The sequence below is a fragment of the Aotus nancymaae genome, unplaced genomic scaffold (genome assembly GCF_030222135.1).
Source record: "Aotus nancymaae isolate 86718 unplaced genomic scaffold, 86718_ANA_hifiasm-v0.15.2.pri h1tg000003l, whole genome shotgun sequence".
NCBI lineage: Eukaryota > Metazoa > Chordata > Mammalia > Primates > Aotidae > Aotus > Aotus nancymaae.
This window is the reverse complement of record NW_026988414.1, coordinates 61268883-61287190: the sequence shown is the minus strand read 5'-3', so window position 1 is coordinate 61287190 and position 18308 is coordinate 61268883. Positions and strand designations below refer to the sequence as shown.

Sequence of the window (18308 nt, the reverse complement as noted above, 5' to 3'; positions counted from 1 at the left end):
TAAAAAGGAATCCTCATTAGGAGCAGAAGTTGCCCAGTGTTGGTCATCTAACATTAGGGCAGAAAAGTTTCAGACCACTTTCTTCTCTATCTGAGCATTACAACCAAGCAGTTGACCTTTTAGGAGCTAAATAACTCTTAGCATAAAGGCTTTTTCATTGTTGTTCTTTTGTTATACAATCGCCTTCTTCCTGTTTGTTTTGCTTTTGAGGAAAAAGTAAGCTTACTTTTCCTTCCCTTCATCTGAAGTGCAAATTTAAGGTAAACAGGAGTCTTCAAAGCACAAAAAGATTTTCACTCTGAAAGACTTCTTATCTTGGAAGAAATACGATTCCAGGATAATAAAAAGCTATCATTATGTCTATTCTCTCCCTTATTTGACAGGGATTTTAAAGGTGGATGGGCAAGATAGAAGGGGAATTCATTCATTCAACAAACATTTATGAAGAACAGGGCAATTGGGAGGAAAATGGATAGTGGATCCTCCTCAGAGTTACTATAGAAACCTGGGTGATTACAGTTACAAGGGTGGGGAGAAGTCCTGTTATCTTTCAGAGATTAACAGGAATCCTTGCTCTCATTATTTTTTCACTCTCCACATTGCTCTAATGATAGCAATGTACATTAGAACCAATGAACAACAATAAGAAGAAAACATATCTTCAATGTCTATTTACTGTTTATAAAGTAAAAATACCTTTTGAAAATTGGGCTGCAAAAGCTTCCATCAACAAATCCCACTCCCACCTTCTGAAATAACACCTTATTCTTCATAACTATATTCTATGATTTAGCATATGCCATACTGACAATATATCCCTATTTTTTTCCACATTCATGTTTCTGTTCATACTCTCCTAAGGAAAATGATTTCATCTAATTCCACTTATGTACATCTCATCTAGCAAAAAATGCTAATTACCTCTTTCAATAATTATTTTGCACTACATGAGCTAAAGTAGCCTCTATCTTTTAAATGGTTATTCCACATTATCTGGACAAGTTCTCAGTGTCTACCTGTGATACGGTTAGGCATATTTGTTGTCAATATTTTTCCCCATGTCTGTAAATATCATTATATGTAAGTTTTCAAAGAATTGCTAGCTGGAGTCAATAGCAAGAGCACATCGATCTTTACAGTGTATACAGTGTCAACCCAAGTGGATCTTTCACAATTTAGTTTTCTCTTAGCACCTTGAACTATGCACTGTATCTTACAGCTGGCTAAATCACACCAGTGTGAGATTATATACTATTTGTACTGGTCTCTACTTTTTGTTGGTTTAAGTACAAAATCGTATGATACCAAAGGTGAGCATCTTCAAAGTCAGAGATATTAAAAATTAACAACTAGCTCAGATATTAAATAGCCCTACATATACGGATAAACTACCAACCACCATAGAGTGTTTCTTTCTACAATAAAAATAAAACCATTTTTTAACAATATTTTTGTGAGGATTAAATTAGATGATTCATATTAAGAATCTAGGACATGGAAAGTCCTCAAATGGATGCCAACATTTCATGAGCTATACTGTCAGAAGATTCCATAATTCTCTTTGTAAGATTTCTCCAAAGTATATAGCAAGACTGAACCCAGGTGGCACACCATTAGTGCACTGACCATATGTGATCTAAACAGGGATAAGAACATAGTTTCATGTTTTAAATGTCATTTCGGAAATGAGAAGCCATTATTATGCAATGGATAGAATTCAGTTTCTTATTATCTATTTCTAGTTTGCAGATATTACTTACTAGTTGTGTGACTTTGAGACAGGTCCTTTACTTCTTTGATTCTTCATTTCTTCACCTGAAAAAATGAGAACATTGGGCTAGATCCATTATTTTACATTAATTTTGTAAAAGTATTGGTTTGTTCATTCTGTGAATAAAATTTTATGGAAGTACAAAATGTGAAAGCATTAAAAGCAAAGTTGCTCTGAGTAATACAGAGAAAATCTAGGGCCTCCGCCTTTTTATATAAATCTAGTCCAGGGTTAACAGAGGACTCATGAAGAATTGTGATAGTTAATCAGTTACTAAGGCTTACTCAGAAAGTACATACAAGAAATGTCAGACTCTAAGCCACTCTTTATACTCACTGAATATTACCTAAAGAAAAATAGTCTTTGAAGCTACAAGAACTATGCTGACTACATTTTATAATTAGCTGAAAATTACAAGGTGAAATTATACAACTTTGATGATTGAATAAAGAAAAAAACGTGGCTTATAAAAGATAATACACCAAATAAATAAGAGTGATCAGACATTAACGTTTTGTGTTTTAAAGACAATATTGGGTGCAAAATTCATATGGATGAGTCATGTCTTCACATTTTTAATATTGTTAAGTGTGTGTCAAGATGGCACAGTACTGTAGAATGGTCAGTGTGCAAAAACTACGCAAGAAATTCTGTAAGAAATTAAACATGTGCGTTAGGGTCTGATAGATGGTTTTAAGATTTTAACATTACAGTTCTGGGCAATTTGCAAAACCACTCTAAGTTGTTACTTATCTGTAAAATGCATATAGCTATATTGATCTTCTTTTCATCTGCTTTGTTATTACTAAACAATATTTGGTATAGAAAGCACCAGCTCATATTGAATTCCTAATTAATATTATTTTTTCCCTTGCCTTTTATGAAATTCCACATATATAGTTAATATTACTCAGCATAGTGTTAAGCAATGTTAGCAACCCAACTTTTTAATGATATCTTTCACAGTGGTCTCTAACTCTCTAACCTTTTGAAGCTGTTAAAATAAAGTCAAATAATGATACTGCTGTGGCTTAAGTGTATGCTAGGATCAATAAATTGTGGTTCTTGGAATAAATTGCAATTAAAGGGATAGCGCTTGATTGCTTGACAGTAGGTAGTCTTTTTGGCCCAAATAAACTTGAGTTTCAGTCTGATTCATAAGCTAATTAGTATGGACTTCACTTGCATTTCACTGGGAGACCATCAGATCGTATTGACTCCTATCCACATCAGGAGTGTGCCCTTGATGTTGACCTGTGTCACTTACAGGTAACAAATCCTTTTCATTTGTTTACTTTGCTTATTCAAGATTATAGTCAGCATTTCTAATCAAGTTAGAATATAGAAGAAATTCAACATGTTTGTAAATAAGCACTCTAACAGCTTTGAAAACCTCAATACTGTCGCCTGCCTTTTTACATTTCTATACACTTAATAAAATATACCTTAATTCAGAAATAACAAAGGCATCGACATTGTAAAGAATGATGATTGTTAATGAATCTTTGTAGCACTAGAAAAATTCATATAACAACTAATTTATACACAAGAAAACACAACAGGATAGATATTTCATGGCAAATTATTTGAATTAATCTGTAAAAGAGAGCCAAACCATTATGCTCAAATATAGAAATACACTTACTTGGAGTGCAATATTAGTTTACTATTCTTAATTTCAGTACCTTCTATTCCATGTGGTGTTTTGTATGTAATAAATTCCAGCACAATTTGTATAACTATTGAATGAATATAAGACATTCAGAGACTAAAGCAAAATAAGTTAAGCAATCCCTTGGACTGTAAATTCCATTAAGACTAATAATGTGCTCTGTGTTTTCTTCTTCTATATGTCTACTTACCAGCATATGTCCATCCAGAGATTAAATAAATGTTTTGAATGAACAAATTTAAAAGGTTGAATTTCTGAAAAGGGACAATAATTGTTTAAAAGTAAAATATCCTCTCCATTTAAATAGCCCTACTTCCATACCTCTTGTTCATTACACACTTTTTAAAAAAGTAAACCAAAATCAGAATCAAATAAAATTTTTTCTCATGCCATGCTTTCTATGCTGTCTCATATTTATGTCATTTATTTTAGATGCTATTATAAATCTAAAATCATATAAATCTATTATACTGTAATAATCTAATTCTTTTTTCTGAGCCTTACATGCTTTCTCTCCTCTCATAGAAAGGAAATGTGGTAAAGGCTAAGGCTAAAAAAGACTTATCTTTTTGGTATGCGGATGAATTTCAGTTACCCACCATTGTATCTGATTCATAGCAAGTGGTCAATAAATACTTGTAGGGCAAATTCAAAATTATCAAAATTTAAAATAATCAAAATGATTATAAATTTTAATTGATAATATTTCAGACAACCTCAATTTATATTTTCATGATTTTGTTTATTGCACTTTAGATTCTGGGGTACATGTGCAGATCATGTAAGATTATTGCATAGGTACATTGATGACACGGTGGTTTATTGCCACCATCCCCCCATCACCTATACCTGACATTTCTCTCCATGTTATCCCTCCCTCACCCTCCCTCCCACTATCCCTCCCGTAGCCCCCTCAACAGACCCCAGTGTGTGATGCTCCTCGCTTTGTGTCCAAGTGTTCTCATTGTACAACACCCGCCTATGAGTGAGAACTTCAGTGTTTAATTTTCTGTTCTTGTGTCAGTTTGCTGAGAATGATGATTTCCAGGTTCATCCACGTCCCTACAAAGGACATAAACTCATCTTTTTTATGGCTGCATAGTATTCCATGGTGTATATGTGCCACATTTTCTTTGTCTAGTCTATCATTGATGAGCATTTGGGTTGGTTCCAGGTCTTTGCTGTTATAAACAGTGCCTCGATGAACATAAATTTATAGCAATCTTTTAACCTCTTTTGTATATGACAACACAAAAAAATATGGAATTTAAGCAATTATACTGGAACACAATTTAAAACAGTACAGCCAGTGAAGTATTTGAAAGAAATAGGATTATAAGCTCAAAATGCTGAAATAAATGTTTCCATATAAAAACTGGTGGAAGTCTATGAAAAGAATTAGAAGCAAACATATTCCCTAGTTCTTAATGTTATCTAAAACAAGAAACTGTATTCCTTGAAAGCAAAATATATGTCTTATTGACCTTTTTATGACCAGGAATGAACATGACACCTGGTTCATTTTGAGACTTCAATTCATGTTTTAAATGCCTTCATGAAAGAATCAATCAACTATGAGGTTCAGAATGTTTAGGAATTGATGCATAAAATATGAGGAGAACAAAACAAAGACCGAAAAAATACATAAAAAGTATGATACAGCAATTTAATACCAAAAAACTATGTATGTGCTGCAGTTTCAAAAGATTATGTTTTTTTTTCTAAACAGCATGTGATATGAGAATTTCAGAAAAAATAAAGTATGTTTGCATAGGTAGATTTTTAAATATCCATGAAGAGGCATTATCTTTTTCCATTCTAAGGTCAGTGACCTAAGATTCAAGTTGTAGTTAATATTTGACAGCATTTTTTCCCTATGCCTATAAACTGATTTGGTAATGAGAGGGGATATCTTGCTTTCCTGTCCTTGTGTTAAATTCAGAGAAGTGAATAGGTGGAAAAGAATGCACAGGTGTGGGTCTCAAAACAAGAGGTAATGTAATTCCACAGAATATGTGATCTGACATAGGCCTTACAGCAAGTGTCATAGCTTTGAGTAATCTTAGATCAATCCATCTGTCTAATTATCAATTTGTTAGAAATCTTGCAATAAAGAATTATAGTTTTATGAGTTGCATAATTATGATGTCATTACAATAAAGTAAATGTTTAAATACTTTTAATTTTCAGGTGGCCACATGCTAGACCATGACAAAGAAACAAAAATAAAAACAAAAACCAATTCTCTTTTCTGTCCTTAGTATAAAGCACACCTTCTCTCCTAGTTTCCCTGAAATTTCACTCTCTTCAGCCCAGATCTCCGCACACACACCCAATTTTCTTTCTCTACTCTTCCTTTCTCACTCCTGTCTTTACACTTCAATGTCTGCCACTGTTTTTCAGTGGGGCTAGACTAGCCCTGCCTCTGTGAGCATTTTTTGAGACGGCGTTTTGCTCTGTCGCCAGGCTGGAGCACAGTGGCACAGTCTCGGCTCACTGCAACCTCCGCCTCCCGGGTTCAAGCGATTCTTCTGCCTTAGCCTCCCGAGTAGCTGGGACTACAGGCGCGTGCCAAACGCCCAGCTAATTTTTGTATTTGTAGTAGAGACGGGATTTCATCATGTTGGCCAGAATGGTCTCGACCTCGCGACTATGAGCATTTATTTTTTCTCCATGTATTTTTTCTCTCAAATTATTTCTTTGTAAACAAATTTTTGTTGATGCATAATACATGTGATAATATATGTGATAATTTAATTCACTAGTATAATTTGTAAAGATGGGATATTGATTGTCTTAGCTATTTGTCTTTATGCTAGAAATATTCTAATTATTATTTTCTAGCTATTTTGAAGTGTACAACAGGCCGGGCATGGTGGCTCATGCCTATAACCCCAGGACTTTGGGAGGCCGAGGGGGGCAGATCATCTGAGGTCAGGAGTTCAAGACCAAACTGGCCAACATAGTAAAACCCTATCACTACTAAAAATACAAAAATTAGCCAAGTTTGGTGACATGTGCCTGTAGTCCCAGCTACTCAGGAGGCTGAGACAGGGAGAATTGCTTGAACCTGGGAGACAGGGGGTGCAGTGACCTGAGATCATGCCATTGCATTCCAGCCTGGGCAGCAGAGCAAGACTCCCTCTAAAAAAGAAAAAATGTACAATAGATTCTTGTGAACTATAGTCACACTACTGATCTATCAAACACTAAATCTTATCTTATGTCAAACCTTATATTGGTACCCATTAATCAACTTCTCTTCCTCTCCCTTTTCCTGCTGCCCTTCCTGGCCTCTGTAGGATTACCTTTTTATAAGGCAATGTTAAGACTGGTCTGCACTTTTAACTATAAACTCTAAAATATCCATTCACCTATGCCAATGATCTACTTTCTTAATATGAAATGTTGTTACCTAAGTTTCTAAGAGGGCCGTTTAAATTTTAGGTAAAATGAATGTCAGAAAACGGCATTTAGAGGGACAAAAAACAACCACAATTATTTAAAACAGGGACAACAAGCATATACTGCAAGTGGTAAAACATTGCCCCTTACATGGTGCGCCTCAACACTCAGTCAAAATTCCTTCCCTCTGGGCAAGGATGCAGCCTCTGAATCCTCTAAGTAATATTCCCTTGGTCAGATAAAGCATAAAACTTGTCTTTCCTGTATTAAAAATTTACCTTTTAGTATATGGTATTGAAAAATGAAGAAAAGTTTACCTCCCCTGCTGCATATAGCATTTGGTACATTATTTCATTTTCGAAATCTTATAAAGTTTTTCTAATAATGTGAGTAAAATGCAATCACAGAACTTAGATATATGTGTGAAAGGAAAATAAATATTGAGACCCTAAACTCACAAAGCTCAAGGGAAAAGTCAAGCTGGGAAGTGGGTCATGCAAACCTGCCTGCTACTTTGGTCCCTAACTAAGATGGCTACAAAGATGAAAAGCTACATACCTTCCACGCATTTTGCCCATAAGTAAATTCCTTGTGGGCCCCAAGATTTTTACCCTCAAGCATATCAGTCAAAGTTCACCATGGCAACATAATCGATAAAAATATCAATTATTGCAGGTACAGGGGACATAGGACAGAACTCAAAGTCATCCCTCTGCCACCTGAGACAAATGTATATCTGATTGTTTTCTCTGCCCTATTGTCTATGTTATCTTATGTAAAAATGCAGATTCACTGAGCAGGACAAAGACATGAATATTTCCCCCCATCCCAATCTCACATGATAACTGTGTATTTCTCAATATCTTGCCCTTTCCCCTTTAAAATTGAAGCCCTCAAAATCATCTTTGGGGAAAGTCATAGAACTGTCTCAGGGGAGTGGAGGGACATCCTTAACTTTGACAAATAAACCTCCTAAAATGAGACTTGCCTGGGTCATTTTCCTTGATTGACATACACACACAAACAAGCATACAAACACATATTTATACATATTTTCTAGCTCTAATTACAGGCCATGCAGATAAATTATTCCAGTTAACATTGTGGCCTATGTTCCCATCTGTCATACCTAAATAAATATGTTGCTAAACAAGAAACATACACAGACACATACACACAAATGCATATACATAAACCTCTCTATTTGATATATTGTGGATTTGTTTTCATGTTCCTCAGTATTTTTTTAGTGTCATTTGAATAGAGCATTAAGTTAAAATTAATTTTGACTGAGTGAATACATAAAAAAGTATAAAGCGTCATTTTCATTTCATAATATCTGTTGAATTTTGGCCTAATTTTAAAATAATCATAAAAACTTAAAATAAATAAAAAATCACCTTTGGTAGGCTAAATAATGGCACCACAAAGAGGTTCACATGCTAATTCTAAGTACCCGTGAATATCTTATGTTACATGGCAAAAAGAAATTAAAGCGGTAGATGAAATTAAAATCAGTTAACCTAATCAACGGAACCAACACGCATAATCTGCACACCCAGTGAAATGGGTCTATATTAATTCATGAAGTATTGTCTAATCAATAGTGTCCCATAGACTTTTCTACTCTGTGAACTTAAATTTTCCTCCAAGCTAGTTTGACTAATCCAGCAGCCTTAACAGACATTGTTGTTTTTATTTTCATTATTTAAAAGAAAAATAGTTCAAATGCTGAGTTGTTTTGCAACAAAATGATCCTAAAAATTCTCCAATCCTACCAAGGAAAATTTCTGGTGGCATCAAATCACATCCTGTCTTTTTTGTACAAGTCCTCATCATATTAAAGATCTACAATTTTATTCTGTATAAATGAGATAAGCCCATTACATAGTATCTAACCCCTCTAGGTGCAAATAGTTGTTCTTTATTAACCACTTTTAAAAGATATTAAATATGGACAAAGGATATGAATGGACATATCTTCAGTGAAGATATAGAAATGGCCAATAAGTATATAAAAATGCTCGCATCATTAGTCACTAGAGAAATACAAATCAAAGCTTCAATGATATAGTTGGATTGTTTGTGGCACAAAGGATAAATGCTTAAGGGGATGGATATTCTATTCTCCATGAAGTGACTATTATGTATTGCATGCCTGATTCCAAACATTTAAAGAAACTCATAAATATATATACCTGCTATCTACACAAAAAAAACTAAAAATAAAATAAAAATGAAACAATCTGCAATGAAACACCACTTTAAACTTACTAAGGTGATTATGATAAGAAAGCAAGGCAATAGCAAGTATGTGAGTTATAGAGCAACTGGAATCCTCATATATTGTTGATGGGAATGTAAATTTTGCATTCACTTTGGCAAACAGATTGGCAGCTTCTATAAATGCTAATTAAACAGAGTTATTATATTCCATCTACTGCAATTTCACTCCCAGGTATATAAAAAAATATGTGTAGGCCAGGCATGGTTGCTCATGCCTGTAATCCCAACACTTTGGGAGGCTGAGCAAGGTGGATCACGAGGTCAGGAATTCAAGACCAGCCTGACCAACATGGAGAAACCCCATCTCTACTAAAAATACAAAAATTAGCCAGGCAAGGTGGCACGTGCCTGTATCCTAGCTACTTGGGAGGCTGAGGCAGCAGAATCACTTGAACCTGGGAGGCAGTGGTTGCAGTGAGCCAAGATCACGTGACTGCACTCCAGCCTGGGCGACAGAGCTAGACTACATTTCAAGAAAAAAAAAAAGGATAATAATGAAAAAAAAAAAAACTTGTGCATAATGTTCATGAAGGACTTGCATTTCTTTCCAAGTGCTGTAGCAGAAAATCCATTCCTTTGTCTTTTCCAGTTTCTACAGGTTGTTCACTTTCCATAGCTCATATCTTCTTTTCATCTTCAAAGACAGCAATGGCAGTGGCTGGTGGGGTTTTTCTCATCATGTCACTCTGATTCTTTCTCTCCTACCCCTCTCTCCCTCACTTATAAGGACCCTAGTGAATATATTGGACTCACTTGAGTAATCCAACATAATGACTTCATCTCCAGCTAATCCAGAGTTAGCTGAAACATTTAAAGACTGATAAGGTCTCTATGCTGCATATTTCTTAAGATATAATCCAGGGTGCTGAGGGGGACAAACACGTATACTCTGTACACCCAATGAAATAGATCTATATTAATTCATGAAGTATCACCTAATCAATAGTGCCCCGTAGCTCTTTCTAGTCTGTGAGCTTATATTGTTCCACTTATATATCTTCCCTGAAGATATATCTATTCACAATCTTTGTCCATATTTAATATCTTTTAAAAATAGTTAATAAAGAAAAGCTATTTGCTCCTAGAGGGGATAGACACTATTTAATGGGCTTATCTCATGTACAGAAAATGAATTTGTAGATCTTTAATATAATGAGGACTTGGACAGAAAAGACAAGCAGAGGACGTGATTTGATGCCATCAGAAATTTATCTTGGTAAGATTGGAGAAGTTTTAGGATCATTTTGTTGAAAAACAACTCAGCATTTGGACCTCCCTCCCTTCCTTTCTCATTCAAGCAATTCTGCTGTCTCAGCTCCTGAGTAGCTGAGATTACAGGTACATCCCACCACACCTGGCTAATTTTTGTATTTTTAATAGAGACGGGGTTTCATCATATTGGCCAGACTAGCTCCAACTCCTCACATCAGGTGATCTGTCCACCTCAGCCCCTGCAAAGTGCTGGGATTACAGCCTGGAGCCACTGTGCCTAGCCAGGATCCTTTTTCTTTTAAATAGTTAAAAGAGAGGCCGAGTGCAGTGGCTCATGCCTGTAATCCCAGTACTTTGTGAGGCGGATACGGGCAGATCACCTGAAGTTGAGATTTTGAGACCAGTCTGACCAACATGGAGAAACCGCATCTCTACTAAAAATCAAAATTAGCCAGGCGTGGTGGTTCATGCCTGTAATTCCAACTGCTTGGGAGGCTGAGGCAGGAGAATCACTTGAACCAGGGAGAGGGAGGTTGTGGTGAGCCGAGATCACGCCATTGTATTCCAACCTGGGCAACAGAGCGAAACTCCATCTCAAATAATAATAATAAAAGAGAAACAGCAATGCTTGTCAAGGCAACTAGATTGGTCAAGCTAGCTTAGAGGAAAATACAAGTTCACAGACTAGAAAAGTCTATGGGACACTATTGATTAGACAATACTTCATGAATTAACATAGACCCATTTTGTTCAGTGTGCAGAGTATACATATTTTTTACTCCTCAGCACCCTGGATTACATCTTAAGAAAGATGCAGCATAGAGGACTTATCAGTTTTTAAATGTTTCAGGCATTAATTAGCAAAGACTCTCTTTTTGTTGTCAAAATATAGTCAAGGGAATCTTGCAAATAAGCATTCTAAACAATTCTGTTATCTAAAATATTACCTTTATTTTACAAGATATTTATTTGAAATAATATACTTTAGGGTGGCTCACTTAATCTTTTCCAGATTTCAATTTACTTTTAATTAATAGTATACCATTATTTTACAAAATAAAAAAAAACGAGCATGTACTTTGAGTCTCTCTGCTAAGCTTTTTACATATATTGTATCATCTAATCCTCATTACAATATGCAAAACATATTGTCATTATTTCTAATTTACAGATGATGGAACAGAGGCACCAAAAGATAAGTAATTTTTTAAGATCAGGATATTGGTTAGTGGTTAAATGTACCATCTGCCAAAATAGTCTACACTGTATTATACTGTACATAAAAGGATAATAAAGGCTACTGTGCAGTCTCTCAAAACAACAATTAGGATTAAATTCATCCATGCATTCATTCTTACATTCATTCATAAAACTAATGGTCATTGTGCACTTCAGACGTGCCCACTAAATACTGAGCCTGGTGGGATACAGCTATGAACCAAGCAGACAGGTGTCTAGCCTTATGGAGTTTACAGGATAGATGGAAAGACATCATAATTCCTTAGATCCATAAAATGGTGACAATTGGCATAAAAAGAAAGTACAGTGAGCTATGATATTAGCAGAGAAGACAGAGATACAATCCTGAAGAAAGGAACCAAAGGTCAGTTTTAGGGAGATGGCATTTGAGCTAAGATACATATAAGGAGGTTCACTAGGCAGATACCAAAAAGAGAAGTCACCATACATAAAATCACTTTATAATTATAAAGTGTTAAAGAATTGTAATATATGAGGCATTAAGCATTAAAAGACAGTTGTGACAAATGTATTACAGAAAAATATGCTTTGTAAACTCAGTTGTAAGTTGTTATGAATCATCTACTCTAGTGGATTATCTAAATTACCGTCACCCTCTATTTATGCAGATACCGAGTTGACTAAGTATTGAACATTGTTAAAATCAGTGAATCATGTCTTTTCTTGGATCCACACATTGCCTATCACACAGTCGACGATAACCAATCTGTTTCTTTTAGTGCCCAGTTACACTTTGGTGGAGATTAAGAGTCACATACAAACCTTCTTTGTAGAAAAGGGAATGGATTTGTTCAAATGGGACCTCTTATTCACCAGTAAGAAAATATATTGTACTGGGGGCATGAACTGATTACTGGCTGCTGAATAGCCACGATGGATTCAATCATAGAGGGAATCCTTAGCCTTTAACTGTGGGAAAGCAAGGATCAAAAGCTATAATTTATCCAAGATATAATACGGGGCAATAAGAGATTAGTACCTCTAATATTTTGAATTCTAACTTTTTTATGACAGAGAGGATGCCTAAAATTTCGTGTCACATTTGCACTAGAAAAAAAATGTAAACTTTTTCTCTTTGTTTCTTAATTTCTTAGGTATAAGAGGAATGAAAATTTGAAAACCCAGGAAAATGTAGCAGCCTAGAACAGAATAGGTTCATTTCCCAGATGATGGTACTTTGATAGTAAAAGGGGATGGGTCAAAAGTGGAGATGGGCATAGATAGATCAGCAAACCTCCTTTAGAAAATGTGCCTTACAAGACAGACTGAGTTTCGAGTCAGTATTAGGTATGTATGCTAATTAGCTTTGAAGGCATTGATAGGTAAATCCTATTTCATGAAGATTCATTTTGAGAACCACATGTAGTAGAAAGAGGACTGAATAAAGTGGCTTCTTAGTTCACCAATCTCCGGACTTGGCTTGTAGTTCTAAAACAAATCATATTTACCTCATTAACCTTTGACAGGCAGTTCATTTTCACCACATTTTAAAAATTAATTGAGTTTTCTTCAGTGGATTTTTAAGAAGTCACTGTACTAAAATCAAAATATATAAAATTACTTTATCCTGTTTTGCTATCAATAGATTATTTCAATTATCCAAACACTCCTGCTGATCTGAGTCCTTGTTTCACTGCTGGAAGTACTTGACTTAATATTAGTACATCACTTGTATCGGGCAGATTTTTATACTCGATCTTTTGTCTTGACCATTCTCATCCCTATTCTTCTTCCATCCTCTCTACCACATTTTGTTTGACTAGGGCTGAATTAACATGATTTATTGCTATTCAAGTCGAAATTTTACATCACCTTTGTAGACAGAGCAGCTGAGCTCCTGCATATAAAACACACAATTGTCTTATATGTAAGGTCAAAGTAATGAAATATAGATCACAAGTAGTAATAGCTATATATGCATGAACATGTGTATTTATAATTCCAAGAGCATAGGTAATTGAATGTATTGCTTGTTCAAGCATTTTGAGGTGTTGGATATAAGCCTTTCTTACAATCTATTATTATTTTATTATTCAATGATGAAATGGTTATATTCCTATTACACTGTGTACTCACTATAATATTTAAATCTAATATGTTATCTAAGTGACTAAAGGTAAGTACAATTTGCAAAATAGGCTAAAATCTCTTTTATGCAGGATTTTATCTAGTGAAATCCTCATTAACTCTCACTTCTCTGCCACTCTTTAAGCATAATACTGATTCTTAAATGCTGCAATATCTTTAGGTGGCTTTTTTATCATAAAAGAAAGATTAACATATTCAACAGTTCTTGGTTGAGTTAAATCCTCATAAAATCGAGAAGTCACACAGGGTGTGTATGTGAGGCAAGGTATATATGGTAAATTGCCTTTAACAAGACCTTTAAAATTACCAGAAAATCAAATTTGCAAACAACTTATCAGCTAGTTTACTTGAATTCAAAATAGAATAATCTTCTTTAAAATAATCATCTCCATACGCTCAGTTAAATCACTTTATATTTGAATTTATTCCTCTCTTAAAATTATGATTTCGGTGGTGAAGTTGTGGTCATATTAATGCTGTTGAGATAGTCCTAATGTTTGTACCAAATCCTCTGTGAAAAGCTTACAATAATGGTCCTGTGATAATAATGGAACCACGAAGGAGAAAATCTAATGCTTTTCTTTTTCCTGGCATTTGACTATTCCAGAGCTTGTTTATTCCACCCCCTAAGAGCACTTTTCAGTCATCAATATTAATTGAATATTTGGTTTGCATCACCACAATTATGTTCTCAACAATACAACATTTCTTATCACTCCTGCCAACCTCTGCATGGGAGAAGAGAGGATTTGGAGGGATAGGGAGGATGAGTAAAACTTTTCAGAGGAAGACATTTATAAGTTATTAATATAGAGTCTCTTAAAGACTGCAAATAAGATTAGAGAGTCAAAATAATCTTACACTGTTTAAAAATCAAGACTACCTCTCACAAAATGAGAGCAAGCAGTTTGAAATGAATTTAAACTTTGTAACAAACTTATGCCAAAATATAATTTAAACTCTATTCATTACCTTTAAACTTATGTCCAAAAAAAGGACATTGGAATGATTTATTAGAAAATATGGTTTGGTATTTCTTTTCCACATTACATTGGAAAATTATTACAAAAACACAACCGATAACTATTAAAATTAAATAAATTGCTAATGTGAACTGCTATATATCTGAAGCATATTGTACCACTGAATGTGTTATTAACAATTGAGAGCTTATAGAATGCTGTTCTATAGACCACACTTTAGGAAATGCTGCTATGTTTCAATCCTTTAAGTATATACTTAAAGCACAGAATATGGAAGAAACACTCTATGGTATACTCATCTTAACTAGCATGTAAATTTGAGATGTTAAAATGTAAGTAAATATTGTCAGGAGAAATTGAATGACTGTGTTTACTAAGTTAAAATCTAAAGTTGTTAGAGAGTACATTGAGTTGTACACCGGGAATGATATGGATACTTAAAAATATTAATATCTATTAACTGACGATATTAACATTCTAAATTTTTAATTCATTTGATTTCCATTTTTGACGGTCAGGGTTTGGAGGGAGCTTTAAATAACAGAGAAAATTACCTTTTTTTTTTTTTTAATCAGCTATTTGTTTTGTTTGTATGAACCAAGTTCAGACCTGCCTTGCCAGAGGCTAGTGTGGCTTCCTAAAAGCCTATTCATGCACTTCAGAAATATCAGAAACAGGAGGTAAAGTGGTGAAGACATTACCTCAAGGAGATTATTTGTCTCTCAGGAGCTGTCTGTTCCATGCAACCCAAGTCAAAGATCAATCTGATGACTTTACCATGATGGGGTACAGAAGACTCACTGAATAAATGTTTATCTCAACTGGGTTAGTTCTATATACTCAAAATTCTATTTGAAAGTGTTGTCCAGTGATATTTGAGTTTAGTTGTTCTGTAGAGACGTATGCTTTTAAATTCACACAAATTTCACTCATTCTGTCATTGTTAAATAAAACTATATAGGCACTTAATATTTCCATTATACAGAAAAGAAGACTCAGAAAAAGGATATCTAATTACAGTTACATTTTATAGCAGAGAGGAATATCACACCTTTTTACCTTACATCTCATTTTTCTTTATATTGTGAGAGTTTTTTTGAAACAATAATTTCCAAACTTATGGTTTGTGTATTGATAAAAACGTTAAAAAGTACATAGGCACCACCAATATTAGTGCATTATTTACTTATAAATGATGTAAATATACTAGAAAATTATATTAGTGTGTATGTCTTTAAAACAAAGCAGAAAACACTTCAAAAAACAAGAAAAGAAGAACCAACAAATATAATAGAAACAGAAATCCTCATCTATTTCTCCCAGACCCTGTAGATCATTTTATATACTCCAGCAGTGTACACCAGTTATTTCTGAGAACACTGCTTAAGGGTGTGTGTATATTAGATTCGTCTGTGTTTGATTTGATTTAACCATCACAAAACCACATTTTTGAGAACTCTCTACTAGAAGAAAGTATTTTCACTTGGATTCACTCTTTAATAATAATTAGCACTATTATTCAGAATGAATTCTAGTGTTCAATGCCCTGATTTCAGGACTTGGCTTTTACTTGCTGTATATCAAAAAGCAAATTATTTAACCTCTACTCAGTGCCTGTAAAATGGGGATAAGACTGGCATTTACATGATAGAGTTGTGAATAATAAATCAGCTTATATGTAAAGTGCTTAAAACAGAACTTGGCATATAGTAAATGTTGAAAACATACTGGTTTGATATCAGCCTTATTATCTCCTTTCCGATGGTAGGAAAGATGATTTTTTTTTCTTTAAAGTGAAAGCAAGTTTATTAGAGAGGTAAAGAAACAAAAGAATGATTACTCCATAGGCAGAATGGCTGGAGATGATTTTCAAATATTTAAAAAAATAACTACTATGCATCAAGTGCCAGGATGGGCACCGACTATATGCGATGATGTGAAGAATTTTCCTTGACATTAAAATGCATTGTAATCTAGAATAAACCCATAAGGTCACTAGGGACTTTTTGGTAAATCAGAACTTGGCATTTAGTGCTTTAGTATATTAAAGAAAAAGAGAGAATTATATGAAGATAAATCAGATGGATATTTGCAAGCTAAAGCCACTGAAACAACAATACTGATCGAATTGATAAAATAGCAATAATGATACATCTCCAGATACTCTGTAGTTAAAAGCACTAACTATAGTGCTCAATACTTGGATGAGAAAAACCTCATAAGAAAACCAGTCTTAAAAATGCAAGAAAGCTATATATCAGATAGAGGACAAAACCCTGATTTGATTATCTAAGGTATCATATTGTCATATCTACCCCCAAATATGTATATATATTATGCATCTATGAAAATATAGCATGGTGAGATAAGATTCCACATAATTAATTAACAGAGGTTTGTCTTAATCGAAAGATATTTTTGTCCAGAAACTCTTCAGATACAAAACTAACATCTTTAATCATGCTAATTAGAATAAATTTAATGCATGGTGAACATATTCGGGAATAAAGATAGCAAATAAATAATGTGTAAGTTTTATTAATTATTCTGCATTCTACATTTTGTAGAGTACTATAATTTTATTGATCAAAGAAGCAATCTTTATTGTAACATCTAATTAAAAATATTAGATTTTACATTTACTTTGGCTCCCTAATATTTATAAAACTTCTTTATTAAATAGCTGCAATGTCTCTGAATTAAATTGGGAAGATTTGTGTTGATTAGCATCACATTCAAAATAGCAAACTGTCTGAAGGTTTTAGAGTTAGAAAAAGATATTCTGTGTTTAATTACATTCTACTATTAGGTCAGTATACACTATCTTAACAAAAGTACACAAATATATATAAGCAGTTTTTAATCTAAAATGTTACATTGTAACATAATTGCATTCTGTGCCTGACAGAATTGCTTGTTCATTTGATAGAATACTAGTATCATTAAAAATAAGCCCACTAAAATTATATATTTGAGCTTCACTGAGTAATGCATATTTGATGATGTTGTATATTGTTTTCCATATAATTAGTTAGCGAATATGTGTATCTTCCATGTTTTATGGTTGGTATACTGCAGGCAGATGCAAAGGTCATTTATAAACTCATACTTTGCCATAGAAGTCACATCTTGCCTTAATATTATTATTAAAATGAGTTCGGCTATGTTGTGTTTTCTTTGCCTATGTGTGTATGTATATTACAAATCTAATACCTAATGTCACAATGTGGAACAACAGTACCAGTGCAAATGGATTTTTTTCCAAAAATCTGGAAATCCTTAATTTTATTTATATCATGAGATCTATCCTTAACATTTTAATATTCATTGTTCAGCCATCCTTTCTACATAAATCAAAATAATGGGAAGATGTAGGGGCAAAGACTGTGGGTGAATGTGGTGTATGTACATGTACATTTAATTTTTTAAGCAAATTAATACATATATGATTACAAGTTACGTAATAAAGAAGAGTTTATAATTAAAACAGTTGCATCTCTCCTCTCCTTTGTTCTTCCAGTTTTGCTCCCCAGTTGTAAAAATTATTACATCTTTAAGTTGTTTCTTCTGTTAATTTCCTTCCCATCTCTTGGTAATAAGTATATATTTTAAATAAAGCCCAAGAACATTT

At 33.8% G+C, this 18308-nt stretch overlaps 1 long non-coding RNA gene across 1 annotated transcript in view; it reads right to left on the bottom strand.

The window, feature by feature from the left end:
• LOC135276776 (uncharacterized) overlaps positions 1-18308 on the bottom strand; it is an 889534-nt gene that overhangs the window by 597767 nt on the left and 273459 nt on the right. Inside the window, exon 2 of the long non-coding RNA XR_010344329.1 lies at positions 1761-1815. This is a non-coding gene — a long non-coding RNA (uncharacterized LOC135276776). The remainder of the gene's footprint in view (positions 1-1760; positions 1816-18308) is intronic.